General features: G+C 36.2%; 1 protein-coding gene across 1 annotated transcript in view; it reads right to left on the reverse strand.

Annotated features, from left to right (window-relative positions):
• The window catches only part of LOC128662830 (carboxypeptidase M), a 312,750-nt gene that overhangs the window by 273,374 nt on the left and 22,398 nt on the right, over window positions 1–16,978 (reverse strand). The window lies entirely within an intron of this gene.

Below are 16,978 nucleotides of genomic sequence, written 5' to 3' on the forward strand. Positions count from 1 at the left end.
TAGAATCAGTTTTGCAATATACTGTACATGTATTATCAAAAATTATTGTAATAGTTATTGCTGTTTCAAGAGTGTATTTAAGTATATTCTGTGCACCAGAAATACATACAGAAATACAGCACTTGCTCAGACAGCCTAAAGTGCTTGTATCATCTGGTAATTACTCAATTTGTTAATTGCTGACAAGATACAAGTCCCATTGGAGATTGGAGCAGCTGTGATATTTAAAATGCTGGTGCACTGAGAATATCTAGCTATGCTTCACATGCAGAGAAAAATGTTAAAGTGAAGGTAAACTTTGATGAATGAAAGAAATACTATTAAAAACAGGAGCACTTTCATTCATCAAAGTTTGCAAATCAGCCGTTTTGATTAAAAATATACCTTTGTTTTTTTCCACAGCCAGAGCAGCTTCCCCCTCCTGGAAATCCTCTCTTCACACGTCAGCAATGACTAATACGGCTTCCTCCAATCACAGTATGGCCTCAGGCAATAACCACCCTGGGGGGAAAGCCATGATTGGAGGAAGCCGGATTAGTCATTGCTGACTTGTGAAGAGAGGATTTCCAGGAGGGGAAAGCTGCTGTAGCTGTGAAAAGAAACAAAGGTAAGTTTTTAATCAAAACGGCTGATTTGTAAACTTTGATGAATGAAAGTGCCCCTGTTTTTAATAGTATTTTTTAAAAAACGGACTTTCATTCACAAAACTTTACCTTCACTTTAACACTAAAATAGAGATAACTTTTACTAGAACCATTTTTGCTAATATATGTATTTTGTAAATATATTTATGTCCAAAGATGTAGTTCATCTATATGCAATTCAGTTTTGACTGGAATATCCCTTTAAATTAAATGTATTTTCTTTAAAATTAGATAAAGTGCCAAGTTAGATAAGAAATTGTCAAATTTATAATCAGAAACGTGATACATAAAGGGACCATAAAATCGAAATTAAACTTCATGATCCAGACAGCACGCAATGTTATACAAATTGCCAATTTACTTCTAATATTAAAATTTGCTTTTCCCCATTGATATATTTTAAAATCATACCTAGGTAGGCTTAGGAGAATCAATACACTACTGAGACCTAGCTGGTGATTGGTGGATACATATATATGCCTCTTGTCATTGGCCCACCCAATATGTTCAGCTAGCTTACAGTAGTGAATTGCTGCCCGTGAGCCTACCAAGGGTTACTATTCAACAAAAGGATACCAACAAAATTACATACAAATTAATGATTGTACCTCATTAGCTGCCAGTAGCAAGTAAACAGAAGTGATTTTAACCCCTTGTCTGCCCCTCACTACTTTCTGCTCCATACTATAGTACATATAGGCATCAGGATTTTTTTTTTTTTGCACAAGCACTTGTTAATTTACAATATTTAGTTCTTATTAAAAAAATTTAAGGAAAATAATTGTCTTTTATATGGCAATTAAAAACATGGTGGGGGAGGGGCATATGAGGTGGGAGGAGCATATGAGGTGGGAGGGGCATACGAGGTAGGTAAGTAGAACAAAGAGGAGGTGGGGGGCCCTGCCACACTTTTGCCCGTGGTTAGTCTCAGTCCGCTCCTGGTGATTAATATTACCATGGTGATCACTTGCAAATTAGGTATGTAACCACGGGCAACTGCTTACATTTTTTTTTTTAAGAGGAACAAAAAAATAAAATACCTAAAACATAATTATATGTGTAACATGTGTAGCTTATCCTTTAATGTTAGGAGCAAAATTTCAAGGGGGATACCAAGAGAGCAAAACCATTGTCATTAAAGCAGTAAATTGAAAAGTTGTTTAAAATCATGAAAGTTTAATTTTGACGGTCCCTTTAAAACAAGAAAGAAACAAAACAAGTAGCCAAGACATAACATTTTAAAGAGACCAACATTGATTTTTAACACTTTAAGGCTACCAAATTAATAAGTCAAATAATCAAAAGGAATCCTATGCAGATAATGTGTTTTCTAATGGACTATAATATTAATGGTTTTCTGGTCATTTCTCAGGAATGGGTTTTCCACAAATAGATCTGATGTGAACAAGAGAATTCTGTAACATTCCTGATATTTTGTCATCGTCATACATTTGTTGTAGATGCAATGCTAATAATTCCCAGTAGGTACCTACTAATTTATGGCTTTGGTCTCCTTATTCCACTCCTGTTTTGGTAGATTTTTGTTCTTTTTTTTCCTTCCTTTTTTTAATATTAACTTTTAACTTAAGAACTTCTTCAAAACTTGCATACATTAATAATGAACTGGCATATGAGCTTTCCTAGCACTGAATAGTTTGGCATCATATTTCACTCACATACTATCAAAGATGCTTCTTATAACTCCCACTTGGGCCTAGAGACCACATAGTTTTGCAAGTAGCAAAATACGTGCATTGTAATTATTGAGAAAATATGCAGGACAGATATAAAAGGGCAACTGTTATAGTCTTCTGCCCTTATATAATCTTGACAGGGCTGTTAATGCATTCACAATCCAACAGTCTCTAGTGAGCTTCCTAGCAACATATAACATATAAATTTAAATTGTGCTACATCTATGAGAGACATTTAAAGGCTACTGTGTCTAGGCATATGTTTAAAGAAACATGAAAACGCATATATATATATATATATATATATATATATATATATATATATATATATATATATATATATATATATAGTAAAACGTTGGCTTACTTTTAATGTTATGCTTTATTTAGGCTCCTACTAAAACATCCTGCCTCATAATCAGTTCTCTACATCAGCAGACTTCCCGTTTGCTGGAGATATAGGCTGATAACTGTTTCTTCCACAAAAACAAATAAAAACGGACCCTTAAACTAGGCATAATAGATACACGTGTGAATGCATGGACACAGGATGTAAAAAAGGCAACTTAGTCATGTCTCTTATGGCCGGCAATGTTATACAGCAAAAAGGGAACTCCATTATATATAAAACAGAACTTTAAAGTCAGAGACATTCAGCTCATAACATGTAACAGCTTTTTAAACTCTTTTCACACTGTTATTCTGTTAGCACGATTTACAAGGTTTTCCATAATCAATTCAGATAATCAATTCCGATATACCATATTTCCCAACATTTACCGGTGGGATACTTGTGGAAGAATACTGCAGGTGTGTTGTGGGTCAATCTCTGTAAACAATACATTTTCCCTGATGGGGGAAGCTGCAGGAAGGTAAGTGGGCACATACCGCCTAACCATCCTGTATCCTGTGGGATTTTTACAGATTCTGAACTATGTCCTGCTTCCCACCCACAGCTCAACAGTGTTGCAGTTTTAAGAGACTGACTGAGCCAGGCATAAGCCCTGCCCAGATATAACCATGGCAAGTTTAGCACGCCCACCTGTAGCTTCACCCTTCTACACACAGGGCAAACCACAAAATACCGGTGGGCCACTGCCCACAACCTTTTAGACACCCACATCACGGATATCAACCAGCAGATGTTGGCAGCTATGTAGGCAGTCCTTCTAGCCTGTGAAAATCCTGCAAGATACGAGATTGGGTGTATACTCCTCTTGAAAAACCTGGTGGAATCCATGTTCCTTGTCTGCTTTGCTGTGGCCATTTAAGAACAAATGTAAATGAACTTGTGATCTGGGCTAACCCTTCACAGTGTAGAATATTGCAAGCTTAGGTAACTTTCTCCATACTAAAAGGGATGTGAAACCCAAAGTTTTTCTTTCATGATTCAGATAGAGCATGTGATTTTAAACAAATTCTCAGTTTACTTCTATTATCTAATTTGTTTTGTTCTCCTGGTATCCTTTGTGGAAAAGAATACCAAGGTAGGATCAGGAGCTGCTGATTGGTGGGTGCACATATATGCCTCATGTTATTGGCTCACCCAGTGCATTCAGCTAGCTCCCAGTAGTGCACTACTGCTTCTTCAACAAAAGATACCAAGGGAATGAAGCACATTAGCTTATATATATATATATATATATATATATATATATATATATATATATATATATATATATATATATATATATATTGGAAAGTTGTTTAAAATTTTCTATCTGAATCATGAAGTCAAAATTTTTTTTTACCCTTTAAATCAATACATATATATATATATATACACACATACACACACATACACACACACACACACTATATATCTTTTTTTAATATGGGTCTATTTAAAATTGGCGGTAAATAATAGTACCTACTACCCCTAAACCTCTTAATATGGGGAAAAGCATTTCAGAATTTCATACTTTCTAGCAACCTGAAAAATACTCAAAAATAATGCTGCTCGCTAGGGGTAGTTTGTGAAAAAGTATAAAAAAAATATTCTTTATTGTATAAAATGTATAACAAACACACGTGCATATCAAAAATGCCCCAAAACGACATAACCACCCTCAAAGAAATGTCTTATACATACAGAATGGAGATCAACTCCACAATACATAAAAGTAAGATAAAATGTAGTGTGCGCTTCAAGGTTTTTATGAAACATATATATCAAATATGAAAAGGATATATAAATCATTTGCAAATATTGACCAGTATAATGTGTATCCCAACATATAATCTGTCCCTATAATATAGACTCTTGAATGCAAAAATAGACTTGCTCCTAGGAGCGGATAGGATATATATATATATATATATATATATATATATATATATATATATATATATATATATATATATATATATATATAAATACACATACACACACATGTATACATACACACACACAAAAAAAAGAAAAAACTTTAGCTGTTTAAGCCATATTACTGTTGCCCACTTTTAAAAGGAGTGGTAAACCATGGTCATTACTTAAAGGGACACTAAACACAATATTTTTCTTTCATGATTCAGACAGAGCATGCAATTTTAAGCAACTTTCTAATGTACTCCTATTATCAATTTTTCTTTGTTCTCTTGCTATCTTTATTTAAAAAGCAGGAATGTGATGCATAGGAGCTGGCCCATTTTTGGTTGAGAACCTGGCTTATGCTTGCTTATTGGTGGATAAATGTAAGCCTCCAATAAGTAAGCGCTATCCATGGTGCTGAACCTAAAATGGGCTGGCTGCTAAGGTTTACATTCCTGCTTTTAAAATAAAGATAGCAAGAGAACGAAGAAAAATTGACAATATAAGTATATTGGAAAGTTGCTTAAAATGTATGTATGTATGAAAGTTGCTTAAAATGTATATATCTGAATCATGAAATAAAAAATGTGGGTTCAGTGTCCCTTTAATCCAAATCTTCTGAACCACAACACTGTGGTTTGTTACATGTTAACACTGAAATACGCTGCAAAATACATGGTGCAATGTAATAGTTTAACCCAATAAGAAACAAGCTTTGTGTCAAATGACTTAAGGAGCATCACAAAACCCACTACTATTGTTATAGTGACTGAATAATTAATCCCATGGGAAAGCTTAAGTTTCTAGTAATTGGTGTTTAGTTTTGCTGTTGCTTATTCTCAGAAAAGTGAATCAGTTTATAACACTTTTTTTTCTTCTTCTAAGGACAATTGTTTTTAAAACACAAAAAGGAGACTGGCAAACCTGTTTTAGGTGCTTGAAGAAGCATATCAACACCTTATTTGCTGCAATTTTATTTCAAATGCCAAACATACCCACCACTTTATTTGGAGGAGCTATTCTGCACTTGTTATTGGAATAAACAAGATGAGCCACTGTAATTGTGTTAGCAAAATGTGCATTATTTTGTAGTATCTAATCTTATACCGTCTGTCAAGGCCAGGTTGGCCTACCAGGACATCAGGAAATGTCCATGTAGGCCGCAGCAGCTGGGGCTGACCAGCTACAATTTAAGGGGGTAGTTCTGCTGGTGAGAAGAAGCAGCTATATCACCTCTCTTTTCTTCTCTGAGCTATACGAATCAAGGTCACAAAATATTTCCTTGTAAGTTTTATCTCATAGACCATGTTTCATTTTGTAGCCCTCCTTTGAATGGTTTCTAGTGTCTAGTCAAGTTAAACTGTGAGACAGAGTGAAACACCATTTTGAGTGTCTTCTCAGGTTAACTCTATGGATAATCATTTTCACACTCTCAAAAGGGAGTCATGGAAGAAATTGTGTTATAGAGTGCCTTAATAATAAAATCTCGCATTTTTTAATTACAAAAACTTATATAATTTAATTCTCAAAAAAAAATATTGGGTAAAGGAGTATCCCAGTAATCACCTAGAGAATAATGGGACATGTACATTCTACAAACTCAATAGAAAAATAGGGCAGGTCTTCAAATTCTTCTAGGGCAGCTTATTATTTCCAGTACGACCCTGCCCTCTATAAAAGTCAAAAGGTACAATATGTAACAGGAGTAGGCTTCTGAAGTCTGCAGTGTCACTTCCAATTATCAGACTGGGAAAGTGGGAAAACTACAACCCCTAGGAAAGGGGGTAGAATAAAAAGCATAAGGAATAATAACCAAACATTTTATAGCATGTCATTTTTGCATTAGTAAGCAGCAGGGTTCTACTAATGAAGCTTCAGAGTGTGACTTTTTCCTATGTGTTAACTCCCTCAGCAGGGATTAAAAATTCCGTAATGCAAAAAGTACACGCAGAACAAATTAGAACAGGTATTTCTGCATTAGAATGTTCCTTTAAAACTTTATTTTTTGTGGGAGAGGGACACTGCTATTTTTGTTATAGGATTATATCTATATATATATATATATCTATATATATATCTATATATATATATATATATATATATATATATATATATATATATATATCTATCTATATATATATCTATATATATATATATATATATATATATATATATATATATATATATATATATATATATCTATATATATCTCTATATATCTATCTATCTCTATATATCTATCTATCTCTATATATCTATCTATCTCTATATATCTATATCTATATCTATATCTATATATATATATATATATATATATATATATATATATATATATATATATATATATACACACACATACATATACAGGGAGTGCAGAATTATTAGGCAAGTTGTATTTTTTGAGGATTAATTTTATTATTGAACAACAACCATGTTCTCAATGAACCCCAAAAACTCATTAATATCAAAGCTGAATAGTTTTGGAAGTAGTTTTTAGTTTGTTTTTAGTTATAGCTATTTTAGGGGGATATCTGTGTGTGCAGGTGACTATTACTGTGCATAATTATTAGGCAACTTAACAAAAAAACAAATATATACCCATTTCAATTATTTATTTTTACCAGTGAAACCAATATAACATCTCAACATTCACAAATATAAATTTCTGACATTCAAAAACAAAACAAAAACAAATCAGTGACCAATATAGCCACCTTTCTTTGCAAGGACATTCAAAAGCCTGCCATCCATGGATTCTGTCAGTGTTTTGATCTGTTCACCATCAACATTGCGTGCAGCAGCAACCACAGCCTCCCAGACACTGTTCAGAGAGGTGTACTGTTTTCCCTCCTTGTAAATCTCACATTTGATGATGGACCACAGGTTCTCAATGGGGTTCAGATCAGGTGAACAAGGAGGCCATGTCATTAGATTTTCTTCTTTTATACCCTTTCTTGCCAGCCACGCTGTGGAGTACTTGGACACGTGTGATGGAGCATTGTCCTGCATGAAAATCATGTTTTTCTTGAAGGATGCAGACTTCTTCCTGTACCACTGCTTGAAGGTGTCTTTCAGAAACTGGCAGTAGGACTGGGAGTTGAGCTTGACTCCATCCTCAACCCGAAAAGGCCCCGCAAGCTCATCTTTGATGATACCAGCCCAAACCAGTACTCCACCTCCACCTTGCTGGCGTCTGAGTCGGACTGGAGCTCTCTGCCCTTTACCAATCCAGCCACGGGCCCATCCATCTGGCCCATCAAGAATCACTCTCATTTCATCAGTCCATAAAACCTTAGAAAAATCAGTCTTGAGATATTTCTTGGCCCAGTCTTGACGTTTCAGCTTGTGTATCTTGTTCAGTGGTGGTCGTCTTTCAGCCTTTCTTACCTTGGCCATGTCTCTGAGTATTGCACACCTTGTGCTTTTGGGCACTCCAGTGATGTTGCAGCTCTGAAATATGGCCAAACTGGTGGCAAGTGGCATCTTGGCAGCTGCACGCTTGACTTTTCTCAGTTCATGGGCAGTTATTTTGCGCCTTGGTTTTTCCACACGCTTCTTGCGACCCTGTTGACTATTTTGAATGAAACGCTTGATTGTTCGATGATCACGCTTCAGAAGCTTTGCAATTTTAAGAGTGCTGCATCCCTCTGCAAGATATCTCACTATTTATGACTTTTCTGAGCCTGTCAAGTCCTTCTTTTGACCCATTTTGCCAAAGGAAAGGAAGTTGCCTAATAATTATGCACACCTGATATAGGGTGTTGATGCCATTAGACCACACCCCTTCTCATTACAGAGATGCACATCACCTAATATGCTTAATTGGTAGTAGGCTTTCGAGCCTATACAGCTTGGAGTAAGACAACATGCATAAAGAGGATGATGTGGTCAAAATACTCATTTGCCTAATAATTCTGCACTCCCTGTATGTATATGTATATATATATATATATATATATATATATATATATATATATATATATATATATATTTATTTATTTATTTATTTATTTATTTAAAGGGGGGAAATGCTGTATGTATATATATATATATATATATATATATATATATATATATATATATATATATATATATATATATATATAAAAAGAACAAACAGAAAGAATGTAATTCAGGACATATATTAATGTTCTGAAAAAGCAAGGGAAAATAAAAAGGCACACAGAATAAAATAGAGATAAAATTGTATTTATTATCCCAAACCACACTTAAGTGGATCACAAGTTATAACTTAGCCAAACCATCTAAAGTGAACACTATACATACATAGAAAAGCACAATACCTATGTTAAAAAAACAGCAAGGTCAAGATATTAACTTCTTAAGCATACGTATGCTGCATAGAACTAAGTCTAATAGACGCAACTTATCTAACAGACAAGGTTAATATACATAGATGAACTGAAATATCAGCAGAGTTAAGTTCATACAGTAACAAAGGCTAGTAGCATATATTCCCTGCCTCTTATACCCAGCAACAAAATATTGAAATATCACTGTGTAAAAATGTCAGAGTGACTGAATCACTAAGAGAGTCATTGGTGAATGAGGAAAGCGACCGCAGCAATTCCTGCTGCTCACCCGGTCGTAAGTAACACGCCTTATGAAATGTTGCAACAATATAATTACTTAACTTAGGCGTCTTGCTCCTCTGTTTCAAACAGCCTGCTCAGAGTGTGTGGTGCTTTCAGAGCATGTGACGTCACTCTCGGAGGGGCGGTGTAACCATCAACGGTCTGTAATTGGTTCTGTGGAGAAGGATTAATCCCCATAGGTTGTAGAGATACCAGCTGTAACGGCAAGTAGCCGAAATGAAAGAACCAGGCTTCCACAAAAATGACAGGCAAATTCACATACCAAGATGTACCGTAGACTCTGCCCTTGAGATACTCTCGACCAGGCGGGTCCTCACCACATTCATGTATAGGGTTGCCAGGTGTCCACCACAAAAATACCGGACATATGGGGGGGTAGTAAAATAAAAATTTAATTTAAGTGTTCACACATACATATATAGACACACATACCACACACATGCTCGCACAGTCCACACACACACTATATATATATATATATATATATATATATATATATATATATATATATATATGTATATATACAGGTTATTTACTATTTTAATGCACAAAAGGATCATTAAAGGTTCTAAAATACACTGTTTAAGCCCATTAACTGCCAGAAATGTGTGCACATCTGCTACATACTGCACAGCAGGCAGCCCTTTCAAAGCAGTCAAGGGGTTAAACAGTTTTTTTATCAGACAGAAAAGTGAGCCTTCCATTTGCCTAAAAAAAAACTTATATTTAACTTTTTTAATTTAGAATAGGGTAGGGAATTTTTTTATTTTGGGGGGCTTTATTATTTTATTAGGGGGCTTAGAATAGGTGTAATTAGCTTAAAAATCTTGTAATCTTTTTTTTATTTTTTTGTAATTTAGTTTAGTTTATTTAATTGTATTTTTAGATAGATATTTGTAGTTTATTTAATTTATTGATAGTGTAGGTGTATTTGTAACTTAGGTTAGGATTTATTTTACAGGTAATTGGGTAATTATTTTAACTAGGTAGCTATTAAATAGGTAATAACTATTTAATAGCTATTATACCTAGTTAAAATAATTAACAATTTACCTGTAAAATAAATATAAACCCTAACATAGCTATAATGTAATTATTAATTATATTGTAGCTATCTTAGGGTTTATTTTATAGGTAAGTATTTAGATTTAAATAGGAATATTTTAGTTTATAATATGAATTAGATTTATTTAATAAGAATTTAGTTAGGGGTGTTAGGGTTAGATAGAGTTAATATAGTTAATATAAATACTATAGTAACTACAGGGAGTGCAGAATTATTAGGCAAGTTGTATTTTTGAGGATTAATTTTATTATTGAACAACAACCATGTTCTCAATGAACCCAAAAAACTCATTAATATCAAAGCTGAATATTTTTGGAATTAGTTTTTAGTTTGTTTTTAGTTTTAGCTATTTTAGGGGGATATCTGTGTGTGCAGGTGACTATTACTGTGCATAATTATTAGGCAACTTAACAAAAAACAAATATATACCCATTTCAATTATTTATTTTTACCAGTGAAACCAATATAACATCTCAACATTCACAAATATACATTTCTGACATTCAAAAACAAAACAAAAACAAATCAGTGACCAATATAGCCACCTTTCTTTGCAAGGACACTCAAAAGCCTGCCATCCATGGATTCTGTCAGTGTTTTGATCTGTTCACCATCAACATTGCGTGCAGCAGCAACCACAGCCTCCCAGACACTGTTCAGAGAGGTGTACTGTTTTCCCTCCTTGTAAATCTCACATTTGATGATGGACCACAGGTTCTCAATGGGGTTCAGATCAGGTGAACAAGGAGGGCATGTCAGTAGATTTTCTTCTTTTATACCCTTTCTTGCCAGCCACGCTGTGGAGTACTTGGGCGCGTGTGATGGAGCATTGTCCTGCATGAAAATCATGTTTTTCTTGAAGGATGCAGACTTCTTCCTGTACCACTGCTTGAAGAAGGTGTCTTCCAGAAACTGGCAGTAGGACTGGGAGTTGAGCTTGACTCCATCCTCAACCCGAAAAGGCTCCACAAGCTCATCTTTGATGATACCAGCCCAAACCAGTACTCCACCTCCACCTTGCTGGTGTCTGAGTCGGACTGGAGCTCTCTGCCCTTTACCAATCCAGCCACGGGCCCATCCATCTGGCCCATCAAGACTCACTCTCATTTCATCAGTCCATAAAACCTTAGAAAAATCAGTCTTGAGATATTTCTTGGCCCAGTCTTGACGTTTCAGCTTGTGTGTCTTGTTCAGTGGTGGTCGTCTTTCAGCCTTTCTTACCTTGGCCATGTCTCTGAGTATTGCACACCTTGTGCTTTTGGGCACTCCAGTGATGTTGCAGCTCTGAAATATGGGCACTCCAGTGATGTTGCAGCTCTGAAATATGGCCAAACTGGTGGCAAGTGGCATCTTGGCAGCTGCACGCTTGACTTTTCTCAGTTCATGGGCAGTTATTTTGCGCCTTGGTTTTTCCACACGCTTCTTGCGACCCTGTTGACTATTTTGAATGAAACGCTTGATTGTTCGATGATCATGCTTCAGAAGCTTTGCAATTTTAAGAGTGCTGCATCCCTCTGCAAGATATCTCACTATTTTTGACTTTTCTGAGCCTGTCAAGTCCTTCTTTTGACCCATTTTGCCAAAGGAAAGGAAGTTGCCTACTAATTATGCACACCTGATATAGGGTGTTGATGTCAGACAACACCCCTTCTCATTACACAGATGGACATCACCTAATATGCTTAATTGGTAGTAGGCTTTCGAGCCTATACAGCTTGGAGTAAGACAACATGCATAAAGAGGATGAGGTGGTCAAAATACTCATTTGCCTAATAATTCTGCACTCCCTGTATATTAACTATATTAACCCTAATATAATTAGGGTTAATATAGTTAATATATATAATGTAATAACTATATTAACTATAATATACTTAGGGTTAATATAGATAATATAGCTGGCGGCGGGGTAGGTAGATTAAATTAGGGGTTAATAATTTTAATATAGATGGCGGCGGTGTAAGGGGTTCACATTAGGGGATAGATCAGTTAGATGGTGGCGGTTTTAGGGGCTCACAGTAGGGGGTTAGTTTATGTAGATGGCGGCGGTTTAGGGGTTAAATACTTTATTAGGGATTGCGGCGGGGGATCGCGGTTGACAGGGAGATAGACATTGCGCATGCGTTAGGTGTTAGGTTTATTTTAGAAGATCGCGGTTGACAGGGAGATAGACATTGCGCATGCCTTAGGTGTTAGGTTTATTTTAGCAGCCAGTTTAGGGAGTTACGGGGCTCCAATAGTCAGCGTAAAGCTTCTTACGGCTGCTTTTTGTGGCGAGGTGAAAATGGAGTAAGATTTCTCCATTTTCGCCACGTAAGTCCTTACGCTGTATATTGGATACCAAATTGCGCGGGTTTGGTATACCTGCCTATGGCCCAAAAAACTACGGGCGACGGCAGAAATATACGCGCGTAACTTCTAGGTTACGCCGTATATAGGATACCAAACCCGCACAAATATTGGCGTCGCCGACTTTTGCGGGCGACGATTTTTATCGGATCGACCCCAGGGTTTCTACTCTTCCACTAGCAGTGGGTAAAAGGAACCTGGATCTGCATGGATAAAAAGCAGTGATCTGCCTAATAAAAACAGATTTTTTTTCAGCCAGCTGTCCGGTATCTTTCTGCAAATTTTACCGGACAGCTGGCTGAAAAAATGGACTGTCCGGTCACATACCGGACACCTGGCAACCCTATTCATGTATATCTTTTCATACAGGCTGAAGGCAATGCTGCCACAAATGCTTCTTATATAGTCATCTAGGAGAGTTCCATAAATGATTCCCACCTATTTGACTTGTTATAAAGGTGGTGTAACAAACCCTCTTTTGCAGCGCTTCTGAAAGTTGCACAAAGCAGTCCCTCTTAGTCAGGTTCAAGCTTAGCAGGGTAGCACAGGCGCTCTCTTATCAGCGCCCAGGAAGTTAGCATCCATCCATCCAAAGCTATTAAGCTGCAATCAAGCTGTTAAACTTTGCTTTACCACAGGATTCTTTAAAAAGTCAGGAGATAGTCGACTTACTCCTGAATTCCTTTACACAACAGTGCCAACGCACGTTTCACCCCCACAGCAAATGTCTGTCACAGGGGTTCATCAGGGCATAATGAGTCCTCACCGGACTTCCCCTTTTAAAGGCACACCTGAGTCTTTTCAGGTGATCCTCCCACATGTTAAGGCTGATCTCTTAAAGCTTTATTCACCATGTTTACCCTGTATTTATTTGAAACAATTAATACTATGAAGGGATGTGACAATTAAATTTTTCATCGGTCTTGCTTAATTCCTCAGTATTCCAAAATTCTACCACACCCTTACATAAAGGATTCACTTCATATTATAGCAAAAACACTGTCAGAAAAAATGGATCACCATTTACTATTCTTATAGGAAACTAGCATATTCCAGCTTTTCATTTAGCCCTGCTGGATATCTAGTACCTAATCTATAGATCCATTTAGCTTCTTTTTGCAAAAGGACCCTCTCATTGTTACCACCTCTACCATTCGTTATTCCTTTGTCTATAATGGTAAATTTTAGGGATTCCACACTTCCATTGTGGAAAGTACCAAAATGTCTTGCCACATTGGTATCATTCCAAAGATACCAATGTGGCGAGACATTTTGGTACTTTCCACAATATTTTATATTATTCATTCACCTTATTAATTATCATTCATATCTTGTAATAACTATTACCCATATGTGGTTTATATTCAATGCTCACGACTGTATTCTCTGGGCTTTTTATCAGCGCTATCTAACTATATATATATATATATATATATATATATATATATATATATATATATATATATATATATATATATATATATATATATATATATATACACACACACACACACAGGTAGCCCTCAGTTTATGCCGGGGTTAGGTTCCAGAAGGAATGGTTGTAAATCGAAACTGTTGTAAATTGAAACCCAGTTTATAATGTAAGTCAATGGGAAGTGAGGGTGATAGGTTCCAGGCCCCTCTCAAAATTGTCATAAGTATCAACTAATACATTATTTTTAAAGCTTTGAAATGAAGACTTATAAGAAGCATTATAAACCTAATAAAATAATCACACAACACAGAATATATAATTAAACTAAGTTAAATGAACAAAAACATTTGCTAAACAGCATTATAAACCTAATAAAATAATCACACAACACAGACTTCACTTGCATTTTTCTGCAAACAGTTCTTTCTATGCATTCCAATCTGGACTGATTTATAGACAGGAAGATCTTGTTCCTTTGAAATTTGCTCAATAGCTCAGGTCTGGTTAAACTGATTAATTTCAGCTTGCTTGGCTTTGCTGCAACACAAGCGGAGAGCTCCACCTACTGGCTATTTTAATAAATGCACTGCTTTTCAATAGCAGTCACATGACTGGAAAAAAAGGTTGTTATTCTGAAACGGTGTAAATTGAACCGTTGTAAAACGAGGGCCACATATATATACATATATATATATATATATATATATATATATATACACACACACATACACATACACACACACACATATACACACACACACACAAACATATATATACACACACATACATATACAGGGAGTGCAGAATTATTAGGCAAATGAGTATTTTGACCACATCATCCTCTTTATGCATGTTGTCTTACTCCAAGCTGTATAGGCTCGAAAGCCTTCTACCAATTAAGCATATTAGGTGATGTGCATCTCTGTAATGAGAAGGGGTGTGGTCTAATGACATCAACACCCTATGTCAGGTGTGCATAATTATTAGGCAACTTCCTTTCCTTTGGCAAAATGGGTAAAAAGAAGGACTTGACAGGCTCAGGAAAGTCAAAAATAGTGAGATATCTTGCAGAGGGATGCAGCACTCTTAACCCCTTAAGGACCAGCGACGTACCCTGTAAGTCACTGGCCTTTTTTTGGGACTTGATTGTTTTATAGCGCGGTCTTGCCACCAGCGTTGAGACTGCTCTATTCCACAAAGCCTGCTGGAGGGAGAGTATTAATAGCATCTTTTTTCTAGACTTGTGCTATTATGTCCTGAAAAAATCCTTAATGACCAGTGACATACAGGGCATTTTGTGGTCATTAACGGGTTAAAATTGCAAAGCTTCTGAAGCGTGATCATCGAACAATCAAGATTTTCATTAAAAATAGTCAACAGGGTCGCAAGAAGCGTGTGGAAAAACCAAGGCGCAAAATAACTGCCCATGAACTGAGAAAAGTCAAGCGTGCAGCTGCCAAGATGCCACTTGCCACCAGTTTGGCCATATTTCAGAGCTGCAACATCACTGGAGTGCTTAAAAGCACAAGGTGTGCAATACTCAGAGACATGGCCAAGGTAAGAAAGGCTGAAAGACGACCACCACTGAACAAGACACACAAGCTGAAACGTCAAGACTGGGCCAAGAAATATCTCAAGACTGATTTTTCTAAGGTTTTATCAACTGATGAAATGAGAGTGAGTCTTGATGGGCCAGATGGATGGGCCCGTGGCTGGATTGGTAAAGGGCAGAGAGCTCCAGTCCGACTCAGACACCAGCAAGGTGGAGGTGGAGTACTGGTTTGGGCTGGTATCATCAAAGATGAGCTTGTGGGGCCTTTTTGGGTTCAGGATGGAGTGAAGCTCAACTCCCAGTCCTACTGCCAGTTTCTGGAAGACACCTTCTTCAAGCAGTGGTACATGAAGAAGTCTGCATCCTTCAAGAAAAACATGATTTTCACCTCTCTGAACAGTGTCTGGGAGGCTGTGGTTGCTGCTGCACGCAATGTTGATAGTGAACAGATCAAAACACTGACAGAATCCATGGATGGCAGGCTTTTGAGTGTCCTTGCAAAGAAAGGTGGCTATATTGGTCACTGATTTGTTTTTGTTTTGTTTTTGAATGTCAGAAATGTATATTTGTGAATGTTGAGATGTTATATTGGTTTCACTGGTAAAAATAAATAATTGAAATGGGTATATATTTGTTTTTTGTTAAGTTGCCTAATAATTATGCACAGTAATAGTCACCTGCTCACACAGATATCCCCCTAAAATAGCTATAACTAAAAACAAACTAAAAACTACTTCCAAAACGATTCAGCTTTGATATTAATGAGTTTTTGGGGTTCATTGAGAACATGGTTGTTGTTCAATAATAAAATTAATCCTCAAAAATACAACTTGCCTAATAATTCTGCACTCCCTGCATACACACAAATACGCTTACACTACTTGGTGTAACAGTTCTATTTCAGCAAATTTCCAGGAGATCTAACAATGGAAATGGGATATTTAAACAGGTTGGTCATTTTACTTTTTTATGCATTTTCTTGCACTAATATCCCTATTTTTTTTTTTACAAATTTGCATTTGCAATTAAATGAATGCACATGCCTAACATATATATATATATATATATATATATATACACTAGTCGATAACCCTGCCCAAAGGGCAGTCTAATTTTTGTTTAAACTACAGATGTAGAAACAACCTATTTTGTAACTCTTTTTTTATATAAATAAGTGTGAAAGCCTGCCCAGAGGGCAGTCTTTTGTGGTGACGGAACCACCCTGCCATTTTCGGAAGGGCGGTCTATTGTGGTGACAGAACAACCCTGCCATTTACGCTGCATCCAGGTGGATTCTTTCACCACCCTGCC

This window comes from Bombina bombina, chromosome 6 (genome assembly GCF_027579735.1).
Source record: "Bombina bombina isolate aBomBom1 chromosome 6, aBomBom1.pri, whole genome shotgun sequence".
NCBI lineage: Eukaryota > Metazoa > Chordata > Amphibia > Anura > Bombinatoridae > Bombina > Bombina bombina.